General features: G+C 36.0%; 1 protein-coding gene across 3 annotated transcripts in view; it reads right to left on the reverse strand.

Annotated features, from left to right (window-relative positions):
* Positions 1-14,956, reverse strand: part of LOC122811859 (protein CTLA-2-alpha-like) — a 249,742-nt gene that overhangs the window by 81,322 nt on the left and 153,464 nt on the right. Inside the window, exon 5 of one of the 3 annotated variants that reach the window (XR_006366308.1) lies at positions 11,460-11,583. The exons of the other annotated variants lie outside the window; for them this stretch is intronic. The gene's annotated coding sequence lies outside the window, so the exon portion shown is untranslated. Of the gene's footprint in view, positions 1-11,459; positions 11,584-14,956 lie in introns of those variants that run through there. 3 annotated transcript variants of the gene reach the window in all.

A 14,956-nucleotide genomic window follows, 5' to 3' on the forward strand; every position in this document is an offset into this window, starting at 1 on the left:
ACTTAACTGGTTGTTTAAATTGATAATATCAACAGAGTCAGTCATTTTTCACTCAAAGGCAGCCCATGTACCTAGCAGTTATAACCTTATCATTAACAGTGTATACTTCAGATGTCATATTGTGATAAAATAATAATAATGATAATAATAATAATAAAAATAGTAAAATTAATGCTAATAATAATGATGATGATAACAGCCACAGAAACACATTTAATGTTTCACACAATCACACAGTAGCCAACATAAAGTACACCAATTTACCTCACTCAAATGTACACTAGCCCTACAAATCCAGATTCATGACTCATTAAATTGAGCATATGACAAGAGAAAAGTTACTTAATGTCTGCAGAATATATTCCAAGCAGCTTTAAAATAACAAAAAGCCATAGCCCTCAACCTCATAGAGCAAGAATCAAAGGCAAAGCCAAAAATAAAGGGGGAACAAAGTCCTAAAGTCAAGAACAAATTTAAAATAGTCCTCTGTGTACTTAGGAAGTTGCTGAAACAATAGGCTTGGTGTTAATGTGCATGCTCTAAAGGATATGAAATCTGAAACTCAAAATATCTGTTATAATTCATGACTGAAATTCTCAACTCAAGGATGGCGCCGTGGTGCAGCGGTAGCATTGTCCCCTCACAGCAAGAGGTTCTCCAGTTCAATTCTCGGCTGGGGTGCCTTCTGCGTGGAGTCTGCATGTCTTCCCTGCATTCATGTGGGTTTCCTGCGGGTGTTCCAGCTTCATCCCATGTTAGAAAGGCATGCATTTGGAGCTTTTCTCCCTGGGCCTTCACTGAAAATTGGCTTCTTTCCAAGTCGGATTTTCCCAGTTAATAATGATAAATAAATAAAACTGTTTGCCAGAAGACCCCATCATTTGCAAAGAAAAGACAAAAATATGAGCTCAAATCAGGGATCAAAGCTACTCACCAGACAGAATCCCCCAAACAAAGTATTACAGGTTCATAGGTAAATACTAGACTAACTGCCTTGTGGCCCATTTTAAGCCTAACTAATTTCCCTGAAAGGTGAAGCTCAAAGCCTGCATCTGTGAGCTAAGCACCTTAACTATTACACCAACATCAATGGGTTTTCATGTCATAGAAAGAAAGGATTATTTGTATTGCGACACCTACTGCATGCACTAGCAGTCATTGTAATTTGAACTTGCTTTCTGTAGAGCAGAGTTTATGTGCTGTATCTTCAAGAAGCGTAACATGAACTGAACGTGAACATATAAATAGCCAGCATGTGCTATACCCAGTGCCATTTTGAGAGTGCAGCCAGAGAGTGAGCATGTATGGATGCATTAGCTAGTTTGTATATAAATAACCTAAGTTAAAGTTAATAAGCTTCTATCGTAATATGTTTGTATGTAATAAAGTTGCTTGAACAGAACCCACAAAGGTACATCCATTGTCTAGGGGCAAGGAGAGCACATGATGTCAGAAGTGGGATTTGAACCCACACCTCCATTCGGAGCAATGAGGTCATAGCCGGCATTAGGCACCCGCGATACCCATGGCCGCGGGGAGCCCCAGATTACTTCCCCACAAATGAGGGCCCCCATTCAGCAGCCGCAGGTTGCTCTGACCGGCGTTGCTCTTCTTCGGCTCGGCTCCTCGTGGATGTCCGCTCACATAGTCTGGCACGGTATGTTCGATGCTTTGTTCAGAAAATGTATGTTGATGTATAACCTTTAAGATTATTAACTTTTGCAAGGAATTAGGGTAATATTACAAATTGTCCCCTGTGACTTCTGTCTTTCTACATGATTCCTAAGCAAAGAAATTGACAGGAATATGTATGATGCCGGTAATGCTCTTAATAATTGTATTCAACACTGCTTTTATTATATATATTTAATATGTTTTACATGTACCTTACCTAACTGGCATAAATGTATATATGGATTTGTAGACTTCTTTATTTAAATGTTTGCAAGGAATAATCACATCTGTTTGCTGATTAACTAGAGGTGTGATGTTATTAAATAAAAATATTTATTTTTTTAGAGGTCCTGCAGAGTTCTAAATAGTTGCTATGAATAGTAAATAGAAATAAATAATTAGCTTCTGAGAATGAACTGAAGTGCATATATAAATATTTCTTAAAACCATGTGCATTGAACATGCATTCATCGATGGGAAATTGCTAATTAAATGTTTAACTGATTACATTATTATGCATTGTAGTTTTATTGTTGAATTTGAAGTTCAATGCTCTTTGAAGGCTCAGTGTTGGTGTTACTGGTGTTTACAATGAAAGATTTAATACATCAGTGCTTCATGTATGCTGACACACTAACATCTATTCTAAGTTTGCATTTTCTTTTAAGTCTGTCTCATTAAAGCTATTTGAAGAAGTTATATTGTTTGTTCTCCTACAGCAGAACACCAGATATGATGATCTTACTTCATCATAGCATATTTTTGGAAAGGGTACAGTACCATCCCTACCATAGCTTGTCTAAAAGCTGACAGCCTCAGTGGTATAATTTGAGAAACAAGACTAACTTTTATTGATATAACAAATGCATTTATCTCAGGATCTCATAAACTGCTGATATAGCTGTAAATACCTGATAAATTGTGCTCTGAAATTTATTCTCATATGAGTCACATCTCTGTCTTTTACAGAATGACTGTATTCATTTATTTATTTATTTATTATATTTATGATATGTTTGCAAACTAACCATATGTAAAACTGTCATATGTATTATTCTATATTGATCTTTATGAACATTACATTATTATGCATTGTAGTTTTATTGTTGAATTTGAAGTTCAATGCTCTTTGAAGGCTCAGTGTTGGTGTTACTGGTGTTTACAATGAAAGATTTAATACATCAGTGCTTCATGTATGCTGACACACTAACATCTATTCTAAGTTTGCATTTTCTTTTAAGTCTGTCTCATTAAAGCTATTTGAAGAAGTTATATTGTTTGTTCTCCTACAGCAGAACACCAGATATGATGATCTTACTTCATCATAGCATATTTTTGGAAAGGGTACAGTACCATCCCTACCATAGCTTGTCTAAAAGCTGACAGCCTCAGTGGTATAATTTGAGAAACAAGACTAACTTTTATTGATATAACAAATGCATTTATCTCAGGATCTCATAAACTGCTGATATAGCTGTAAATACCTGATAAATTGTGCTCTGAAATTTATTCTCATATGAGTCACATCTCTGTCTTTTACAGAATGACTGTATTCATTTATTTATTTATTATATTTATGATATGTTTGCAAACTAACCATATGTAGAACTGTCATATGTATTATTCTATATTGATCTTTATGAACAGATAGGGTACTTCCTGGATCTCCCATGAAGAAGATCCCATGGCTGAGTATAATCATCTTGTATTTTAAATTAATTAATTAGTAAACAATCAGACAAATGTGTCTCAGTCTTTATCACAGGAATGCAGTGAACAGATAGGTGCATCCTGCTATGGTGCGATCCTGATTGTAAGAAAGCTTTGTTTTATATCAGACTTTCTTAAGGGCAAGCTCAACATCTGAACAAATCACAGTATATACCTTCAGCAAAGTTACACTTTTTACATGGTTTAATGTGTTCTTTCATTTATATTTCCTTTTGGTGATGTTCTTCCAATACATACTTCAAAAATGTCATGTTCCTTTCCGGTTGCATCTGAAGTAATTCCTTGTAAAGCTTCAGGTTTGCATGAGTAAATGCAGGCTGTTTGAGTATATTTATACTGCATGGTATCATCTGAGCATGTAAGTATGTTTTTAAATGCCAAAAGTCCATATTGCATTTAATATCGATGTAGATAGTATCAATGTGTAGTGAGACAGGTAATCTTAGATCCAGATCGTAAACTTAGATCCAAGTTGCATTTGAATGTGGACGGATGGGCTTTGTTTTATTTGTATGGATAGTCTGTTGTGGCACAGTGGTAGCCTCTGTGATATATAGCCATCTCTCCACAACATTCAGCTTAGATACCTGGACTGAGTATTTTTGATGCCATTTGACCGGCTGATGTTCAGTAGGTCCATCTGCATTAGGTCAGAGGATGCCTTGTATGCCAGGCATGTCACCTCTAAGCACTCTGTAGGATACTGAGTATAGTAATAAATCTTTGAGGTGGTCCATGCAAGACCTATTGTTTAGGACTTGTATCCTTTTAGTAAGGTATCTCTGAAGGTATTCCAATTGTTGCATGGGGCTGGACAGATACATGCTAAAGTGGGCATTATACAAAATGATTGACCCAATGAGAGCTTTGTAAAGGGGGACAACAACATCTCTAGATCTAGTCACAATCAGTTTGTTTATAAGCTGTGCAATATAGAAAGGCTTTCTTATGACTCTGGGCACATGCTGGTCAAAAGTTAGGCCACTGTACACACAAGTTCTCAAATGCCAAACAATTGGGTCAGTTCTCAGAGGGCATTGTCATGATTTTGACACCAGTTATTATTTGGGACAAATCTTCCTGCATGATGATTAAGTAATTTGGGATTCAATAGCTGCTCCTAGCTTGCAGTCATCTCAGACTTATCTGGCCAAAGCCCTTTGGTATTTCCTTTTACTTTTGAGATGTATATGCCAAACAGAAAAAGTCTCAGCACTGAACCCTAGGGTGCTCCATTGGTGATTGTTCTCTTCCCCTACCAAACCCTGGGGGACTCCATTGGTGATTTGTCTCTTCCCCTATTTTGATCTCCTGCATCCTGTGAGCAAGTTGGCAATAGTTGGCAAGTGTTTGCTCCAACATTATTCATCTTTTATACTACACCCGAGTAGGGGACTGTGTCAAAAGGCTGGGCTAGGTCAAGGTAATGTGGTGTGAACTGTTTTACCTTTATCAATTCCTTTGGTAACAAGAGTAAAGCTTAAAATTTGCCCATGATTTTGAGCCTTTCACACTTTTCTCTGGGCTGTTTTCAAACAGATTTTTAGGGACATGCATACATGTATTCATTCTTTGATTCACCTTCTTGATTGTACTTTTGGGCCTTGTCTGGAATTGTTAAGCTGTGAGGTTAGAAGAGAGGGGTAGGGGCTGTGAGAATGTTGCACAATGTTTAGATGTTTGACCTGTATTTATGGTCTGTTAGTCATCATAAATGTGAATTCACACAATGCATGCTACTGGAAAAAATTGTTATTCCACCATCCTACCATCTTTATTAGTTCATAACCACAATGTTTTAAACCCCCTAATGTTACGTCCTTGTATGTATTTTTTTTTTGTACCTCCTCTAGAATTGTGCTGAGACTTTTGGGGGGACTATGAGAATTCTGCAGAATGTACTGATTATTGTAATGAATGCTAATGCAATCCCTGTTGTTCTAATATCTTTCTAAGTTTATCATAGCAATGTTTGTAAGTATCCTTGACGTTACACATTTGTTCTGCAGTTATTTTCAGCTTTGGAATTATGCTGAGAGGTTAGGAGGTTGGTAGGGGCTGTGAGAATGTTGCACAATGTCCAGATGTTTGTTAGTTTTGGTTGTTCTTCAAAAATGTGGGGTCACACAATGCATGCTAATATAAAATCTGATTCTAGCATCATTATTAGTTCATAAGCCCAGTATTTTAAATTCTTAATGTGCAGTCTTACTGTAGTGCTGTTCATCATGTGTGGGTGTCTATGCCCTGTCTGCGAGTCTGTGTAACTGTCTGCCTCGTGTCTCTGTCCTGTGTGAGGGAGTCTGTGTGGGTGTCTTTGTGTACCTCTGTGGGACTGGCTACCTTGATGCTGTACGGAGGCTTGTCGTAATGTAACATTAGTATTAAATGCCAGTCAGTGTGTGAACCTCTGTGTGTGGCTACCTTGCTGTGGTACAGCGGCTTGTCATAATTTATTGGTACTAAATTTTATTTATTTAACATTTGTTGACCGGGAAAGTTCAACTAGGACATAGCCTATATTTAGCAGAGGCCCAGGGAGAAATGCTGCAGAAGCATGTCTTTGGAATGTGGGAGGAAACTGCATGAACGCAGGGAGGGCATGCAGACTCCACACAGAAGGCACCCCAGCTGAGAATCGAACCAGAGAACCTCTTGCTGGGGGGAGTGACAAAGTTAACTGCTGCACCACTGCGCAGTCCCAGTCAGTGTGTGTGTGTGTGTGTGTGTGTGTGTGTGTGTGTGTGTGTGTGTGTGTGTGTGTGTGTGTGTGTGTACCATTGTGAGTGGCTACCTTACTGTGGTACAGGGGCTTGTCATAATGTAACATTAGTACTAAATGCCAGCCAGTGTGTACCTTGACATTTCAAGTCTTTTTAATGGTTTGAATGTAATAACACTACACAGTGATTGTTAAATGGTGCTGCATAAGCTTGATAGGGAAGGAGGCATGATGGCAATATGGTCACACTTTTTATATTCTCCTGGGTAGGGCCCCCAACTTGAAACATGCTGGGGGTCCCCAAAATACTAGCACCGGCCCTGCATGAGGTGTAGAGATAACAGTGAAGGTAAACTAAGAGAAATGAACACAAAAAAGAGCCAGAAAAAACCTAAGGTAATGAAAACTTGCACAGACAGCTTATTTTATAGAAAAGATAAAATGGAACATTTCAAGGGCACAAACTGCATTATTAAACAAGCGGGAGGCACAAAAGGTTTATTAATTAAGCAAAATGTTTAGGATTAGGATGTCTGACAAAATGATTATCAGAAAAAGCAAAGCGAATATCTTTAAAGCAAAACAAGTTTATTTAAAGCAGAATGAGTATTTTTGAAGCAAAACAGACATGTTTATAGTAAAATGAGCACAAGGAAAGCACAATGGGCATGAATTGAGATTAAACACGCAAAACAGATATAATAAGGGCAAAAAGGGGATATTCAGTGTAAATAAAGTAAGGCAACTGCATGTATTTGCAAAGTGTTGTGTTTTGGCATAACTACAACTTTGTGTTGTATCAAGGGCATGACAAGTTATTTGAAGTATTTCAAAGTGTGTAAAAGTGCTTACAGTGGGTGCTTATTACTGTGCATGTATTCTGAAGAGTTTATATGTGTGCAAAGTGCAAGATGCTTATATGTTATTTTGCCAAGAACTGTTACAGCTTGTTATTCTGTGTAGTTTGAAAACCTGTGCAGTCATTATTGGGTCTCAGAGACAGTTTGAGAATGAATCTGCTTTCTTTTACTAAAGAAGTTAATTATATAAGCACATCACCTAGTTCCAATTTTTCTGAAGCCATTTTCTTAGTGTATGCTGATGATTTCGATGACAAGTTGGGCAAACGTCCAATTGTGTATTCTATGAGGTTAGACCCGGAGGTTACCCCTATAGTCACACCAGCAAGAAAAGTTCTGATAGCTATGCAGGATAAAGTCAAAGCCCAGATGGATAAAATGGTACAGCAAGATGTAATTTGTCCAGTTACAGAACCAACTGAATGGGTGTCATCCATGGTAGCAGCTCACAAAAAAGGCTTAGATTAAATCAGAATATGTATTGACCCAAGAGATTTGAACAAAGCATTGAAGAGACTGCATCATCCAATGCATACAGTCAGAGGTTGCAGCTCTGATACTGAATGCCACTGTTTTTTCTGTCTTGGACGCAAAAACTTCATTTTGGCAAGTGATGCTTGACCGCAAATCCTCATTATTGACTACTGTTTGGCAGAAATAGACTCTGTCATAATAGTAGATGATTTATTGGTTGGAGGCAGTGGTGAAGCACAGCATGACAGAAATCTAAAGAGAGTTCTAGACAGAGCACATGAAGTAAACTTAAAGCTCAATCCTCTGAAATGCAAATTCAGATGACTAGACATCACATACATTGGTCATTTATTTACCAGCACTGGCTTGAGACCAGATCTGTCCAAGCAAGCAGCTATTCTTGATATATCAGCACCACATAATCTTCAAGCTCTACAGCATTTCCTAGGCATGGTCAACTATTTAAGCAAGTTTAAACCAGATTTCAGTGACCTGACAGCACCTTTAAGAGAGATGACACACAAAAATGTTACATGGACTTGGTTGGAACAGCACCAGAAGGCATTTGAAGTCCTTAAGCAGAAAATTGCTGCCCCACCTACATTAAGATACTATGATGTCAATAAACCAGTCCCTCTTTCCTGTGGTGCTTCACAGTTTGGTCTTGGCACAGTCATTCTTCAAGAAGGCAGACCAGTAGCCTATACATGTAGAACACTTACCCAAACTGAAATGTTATATGCTTAAATTGATAAAGAACTTTTGGCAATAGTATTTTGCATGTTCAAAGTTTCATGATTATACCTGTGATCAAGCTGTTCAGATTGAAACTGATCTCCAAACTTTAGTTACTATTCTAAAGGTGCATATGCATTCAACTCCAGAGAGATTACAAAGAATGATGCTCAAATTGCAAAAGTACAACTTCAAAATGGTCTATACAAAAGGCAGACTTCTTTATCTGGCTGATACCTTATCCAGATCATCCAGAAATACCACGGAACAGCTTGATGCAGAGAATTTTGACTTTGACATTATGGAAGTGCATAATCTTTCTACCATGAGACTTGATGAGCTGAGAGATCATACAAAGACTGATCCAATTTTGCAAAAGCTCAATGACTACATTACTGTTGAATGGCCGTCAAAGCAATCTACTGTACCACCTGAAGTGCAAACCTATTTTCCTTACAGAGATGAGATGTTGATGGAAGATGGCATTATTTTCAAAGGTCCTAAAACTGTTGTTCCTGCTTCCTTACAACATGAATATATCCAGATTTTGCATTGTGGTCACCCTGGTTCTGGATCTACTAAGAGAAGGGTGAGAGAACTAGTATTTTGGTCTTCATTAGTGAAAGACATTGATAAAGTACTTTCTTCTTGTTCAGTGTGCAATAATACTAAACCACATTTGTAAAGAGAACCACTTCAGCTAAGTCGAGTTTCTGAACTACCTTGGTCAAGCCACTTATATATTCGAGTGGAGCAATCAGCATTTTTAGTACTGGTAAAATCTTATTTGAACTTCTTTGAGATTGATCTACTACCTAATCTGACATCCACTGCTGTTATTACTAGTTAAAACTTCATTTCTCAGTCCGTGGTAGTCCCCACAAAGTTATTTCTGACAATGGTACTCAATTCACTAGCCAGTTGTTTCAGAAATTTGCAAAAGAATGGGACTTTGTACATGTTACTAGTAGTCCAGAATATCCACAGTCAAATGGTCTATCTGAATGTGCAGTGCAGAGTGCAAAGCAATTGCTTGAAAGGTCAAAACGTGATAATACCGATGTCTTTTTGAATTTACTTAATCTCAGAAACATACCTGTGATGATATACTTGGTTTGCCTGCTCAAAGACTTCTATCCAGGCAAACCAGAATAATGCTACCTATTACGTCTAGTATATTGAGACCTAAACCTATGAACAACAGAACCATCAGGGCCCAGTTATTCAAGAAGCGATCAATCCAGAAGTTCAGTTATGATAAATCGAGCAGACTTCTTCATCCATTGGAAGAAGGAGAAACAGTGAGGATACAAATGGTGAAAGGTTTCGACTGAATTGGTCAGATAAGAGGTATATGTACCAAACCAAAATCCTACTTTGTAGAATCTGAGAGTGTGGAGTACAGGAGAAATCGCAAACATCTTCTCCCTGCACCAGAATCGTTATTGCAGCATTGTTCCTGTGACACAGACTCTAGATGTCAGACAAGGATAGACAATTTTCCCATCCCAGAACATGTCTTAACCTCTACTTCCATTCCTGAGGATGTTCCCAATATTCCTAAGGTTGAACATTCAGCAGAGACAGTTCCAGTTGTTAAATCTAATTCTCAGTTCTATGTCACATGATTTGGTCATATTTCCAGACCTAGTGTGAAATACACAGCGACATGAGCATATCTGTATATATGTACCTAGTTCTGTATAATTGGATGACAAGGAACTATTTGTATTGTTTGCATGTCAAAAAGTGATTTACAGCATTGCATGATCTTTTTCTCAAAGCGGGAGGATGTAGAGCAGAGTGCATGTGCTCTATCTTTAAGAAGCATATCAAGGACTGAATGTGCACATATAAATAGCAGGCATGTGCTATACCCAATGCCATTTTGAGAGTGCAGCCAGAGAGTGAGCATGCATGAATGAAATAGCTAGTTTGTATATAAGTTACCTAAGTTAAAGTTAATAAGCTTCTATCGTAATGTGTTTGTATGTAATAAAACTGCTTGAACAGAACCCACAAAGACTCGTCCATTGTCTATGGGCAAGGAGAGTGACACTTTATCTACATAACTTCCATTGTCTTGGAAATGACTTACTATTTACTATGTCTCAGAATATCTCTGCATTTCTTCTGTATATGTATACTTGTTAAATATTATTATAACTATTAATTAAGCTTTTTTACAGTCCCAGTTTTCAACCTCTTAGCATAAGACATGAAGACAAATTCAAATATAGTGGCAAGAAAAAGTCCCAAAATCACATACAGATTTAAATAGTGGCCTTATAAAATAAGAAAATAACCAGAATAACAGGCTTTGTGTTATCATGTATTTTCCTGAAGAGGTGGAGTTCTGGAACTCAAATGACTCTCATATTTATTGCCTGCAGTCCTCATCATTTTATATTAAAACACACGTTTAATGAAGAAAAGACCAGAAAGGAGCCAAAATGATTGACATTTTAGAGAACAAGAGAAGTATGCACACAGTTTTTACCCACACAAATTAATCTTGCCCCTTCCAACCTTTTGGCACCATGAATCAGGGATAAAGCTGAAAGATAATAGGCTGGAATCATAAAGCTTACCACAAGGTGTACACTATGAGTACACTTAGTGCAGCCTTTCTGAGTGAATAGACAGCACAAGCATTGTGAGAAGGCTGTTCTTGAATTCAGAAAGTGTACACTTTGTGGTAACATTTATGAATCCCCCCAAATGAGTGACAAAGAACTAAAATCCACCCCTCCTTACTATATATACTAACTCCAGGGTCACACAACAGTGGGGAAAAGGCCATATATAACTTTCAGTGAAATGTGTTTCAGTGAATTGTGTTTTCAGTGAATTGAGCTTTCAGTGAATTGTGCGCAGTCAAATGTTTTTCAGTGAAATGTGCTTTCAGTGAATAGTCCTAGACCCATATGTATATATATATATATATATATATATATATATATATATCTATATATATATATATATATATATATATATATATATATATATATATATAAGACCACTATTAGCATCGAACAATTTTATTACCCTTTTAATAGACTTCTTCAGAATAGAAAATCAAGTCATTTTCAACTCCTTTTATACACACAAATTTCACAAATAATTAATCAATTAAAACAATCTAATTAACACATTAAAACCACAAATACACATTTAACCTTTGATGTAAAACTGCAGTACATTTAAACAGTCTACTTAAATATTAAACTTTCAATCTTTTTCCTTTCAGAAAACACTTTTTATTTATATTTTCATGAAGCCCGGGGGCTTTATATGCATATAATTTCATCTGCCATTTTGCTTCGACTGTTTCTGACTTATCTTTACAGTTCCCTTCTCTTATGTCATGTGGAAGACATTCTATAACTGAAAACAAAAACTTCTTAAAATTAGAACAAACTGTTGACTGTTTATATAAAGCATTATTATTGTCTTTAACTTTTATGCTGTAAAGGTGTTCCTTAATACTTTTTTCTAAACATGTAGTCATGCCAATATAATAGCTAGGATACCCTGAACATAAAGCAATAAAAACTAAACCAGCAGTTATGCAAGAATACCTTTCTTTTAAATAAATAGTAAAATTCATGTTTTCTGTTTTAATATATTTAGTGACATAAATAAACATACAAGCTTTACACATACCACAGGTGTACATACCTACTTCCCTATCTGTCTGTGAAATTTTTAATAAAGTATCAGATTTTTCTAAAATTGTCTTAAAACATCTTGTTTTATGGTAAACAAAGTTCCATACATTGTTATTTCCCTGCAAAATTTTCCATTTACTTCTAATGATGTCCTTTATAGCAATAAAGTCAACAGACATGTCTAGCTTGAAAGTTGGACCCCAATCATTATATTTTGTTTTTCTTTTCTTCTCCCTTTAAAATTGGTTTAAATAAAGTCTCTCTTTTGTCATATATCTCTCAAGCTACTTTGTATAACAATTCATCGTTATACCCGCTTTCCTTAAACATTTCAATAATTGAATGATGTCACTTAAAAAATCACTTTCTTTGGTGGTCATTCTAGATGCACAGATTATTTGCCCCCGAGGTATATTCTTCTTTTTAAAATCTGGGTGGCAACTTTTGAAGTGTAAATAATTCTTCAAGAACATCTCCTTTCTGTAAATTTTACTATTCATTTCTTTGTTATGTAAATCTCACTCCAAACTGACATCTAAAAAATATATATTTCTACCAACTCCATTAACCTTAAACTTTAAAAAATCAAGTGTCATTAAGTTCACCCATGAATCTATCTTCTTCTACCTTCAAATTTGCATTAAAAGGAGGTCATCCACAAAACATTTATATAACACTATATTGTTAAAAATGAGCATTTAACTATTTCTTGTTCCCACCACACTAATACTAAATTAGCAAAAGACAGGAATAGACTAGCCCCCATTGCAACCTCCCGAACTTGCTTAAAATACCTTTTGTTGAATAAGAAGTAACAACACATGAGACATATTCCCTGCCAGCACTCTAGAATATTTGTTCCATACACTGTAAACAGCAAATGCAAGACAAGCTGTGCACTTCGCATATGCACACATCAAAAGACCATTCAGAACCAGAAGGCTGGGTGTTTTCCACTCATAAACTTTGACTCTGTCCAGTATATATATATATATATATATATATATATATATATATATATATATATATGTGTGTGTGTGTGTGTGTGTGTGTGTGTGTGTGTGTGTGTGTGTGTGTCTATAGGTATATAGATACGCCTATAAGGGTCTACTTCACTTGACCTAAAACTCATTTGACTGACTCCCATTTGACTGACACCCATCTGACCTAATTTTCAAATGAATGACAACTCATTTGACTGACTCCCATTTGACTGACACCCATCTGACCTAATTTTCAAATGAATGACAACTCATTTGACTGACTCCCATTTGACTGACTCCCATTTGACTGACACCCATCTGACCTAATTTTCAAATGAATGACAACTCATTTGACTGATAATCATTCATTTCACTGACATTTCAGATATAGACTTGTTATGGGTTTCCCTTCACCTGTGACTTGCTTGTGATAAAAGGAATTACTGTAACTTATAGTGCTGACTGTCAGAATATTGATAGTCGTGTAGAAAGTAGTGTTGTAGTGTTTCTAAATGTGGGTTTTTCTTTTTATATTTTTATGGGAAGTATCTAAAGTAATTTGGCGAATGTTTTGTGCATTCCCAGTAGTAGTGGCAGTGTGTAGAGTATTATAAGGCAAGTTAAAGGTATATCTCATTTTCCTCACTGTAGTGCAATCCTGGAGTTAGTATATATAACTGGGGGTGGTTAATTTGGTTGCACATTGTCCATTTTCTGTTAATAGGGTTAAATAGTAGTTTTTAAGTTCTGGAAAGAGTTAGTTATTGGTGTTCTGAGTGTGCATGTCTATTGGTATGTTGAAATTTAGCATTCTAAGCTGTCGGTGAAATGAGTGTCATTCAAATGAGTTGTCAGTCATTTGAAATTTAGGTCAAATGGGTGTCAGTCAAATGAGTTTTAGGTCAAGTGAAGTAGATCCACATATACATATGTAAGTATATATATGCACACAAATCAGAACAACAGGCTCCCATTTCAACTAAATACAAATTATTGAAATTTAGATGAATTATAAATAACTGAAATACCATACATTCAAAATTACCCAAGAGACATGTTTTCAAAACATTTTATTTTTGCAGTAAAGCATGCACCCTTCATGCGGTGGGGTTATGCCCAATAACCCCTTAGTTAAATATATTAATGCCATGGTTTTACAACTATGGAAAAACAGAAATTCTACACACATAAAAATCACAACTTTAAAGCAATTAGGAACCATATCAGCAGGAATTATTTATAGGTAACCCCAAACACTGGCAAAAACATCTTAATATACTTCTGTATTTGGATTCCATGATTTGTCATTCAACCAAATGTTATAGGTCCATATAAATATGTATATATATATATATATACATACATACAGCATATATAGACATTTATATATATATATATATATATATATATATATATATATATATATATATATATATAAACCAAAGAGTTAAAAAGTCACACAGACAAGCAATTAAGTAAAAACTGCAGGAAATTACAAGAAAGACCCGGCCAAGCTACAGTCTTAAATTGTAATACCTTAAACCTCCTGTAGTGGAGGCTCAGAGGATGAATGCAATTACTCCTCAAGGACATTTACTTATTTTTATTTATTTGACATTTGTTAAACCAGTGTTTATACCGGTGTTTCAGCTACATGGCCTCTGAATGCCTGTGACTTTGTACTTTTTACGTCTTTATGGGTACATTCAGGCCAGTATAGCCAAACATCACTAGCTGTAGACATGCCATGCTTTGGTCTCTTTCTGACTTCATGTGTAAAACATGAGTGGATTGTTTTTTGGCTATACTTTACAAATACAGAACTTAAAATCAAAGGGTAAAAAGTTCAGCCTGATAATCCATTCAATAGAAACTGTAAGACAGACCCAGTCAGCCTAGATTCCTCACTTTGTAATTCCTTAAACCTCCCTTTGTTTTTTTTTTTTTTTTTTTTTGCTTTTATGCACATAACCTTGTCTCCAGTTTATCTTCTTCTTTGACAGTCTGTCCATGTTTTAATATCCAACACTATTTTTTCTACAATATCCCTATATATCTCACCAACACTGTGGCAAAGAGGGATAAAGCCGCAACTATAGCCCATGT

This window comes from Protopterus annectens, chromosome 9.part0, assembly GCF_019279795.1.
Source record: "Protopterus annectens isolate FY-2018-M chromosome 9.part0, PAN1.0, whole genome shotgun sequence".
Taxonomy (NCBI): Eukaryota; Metazoa; Chordata; order Ceratodontiformes; family Protopteridae; genus Protopterus; species Protopterus annectens.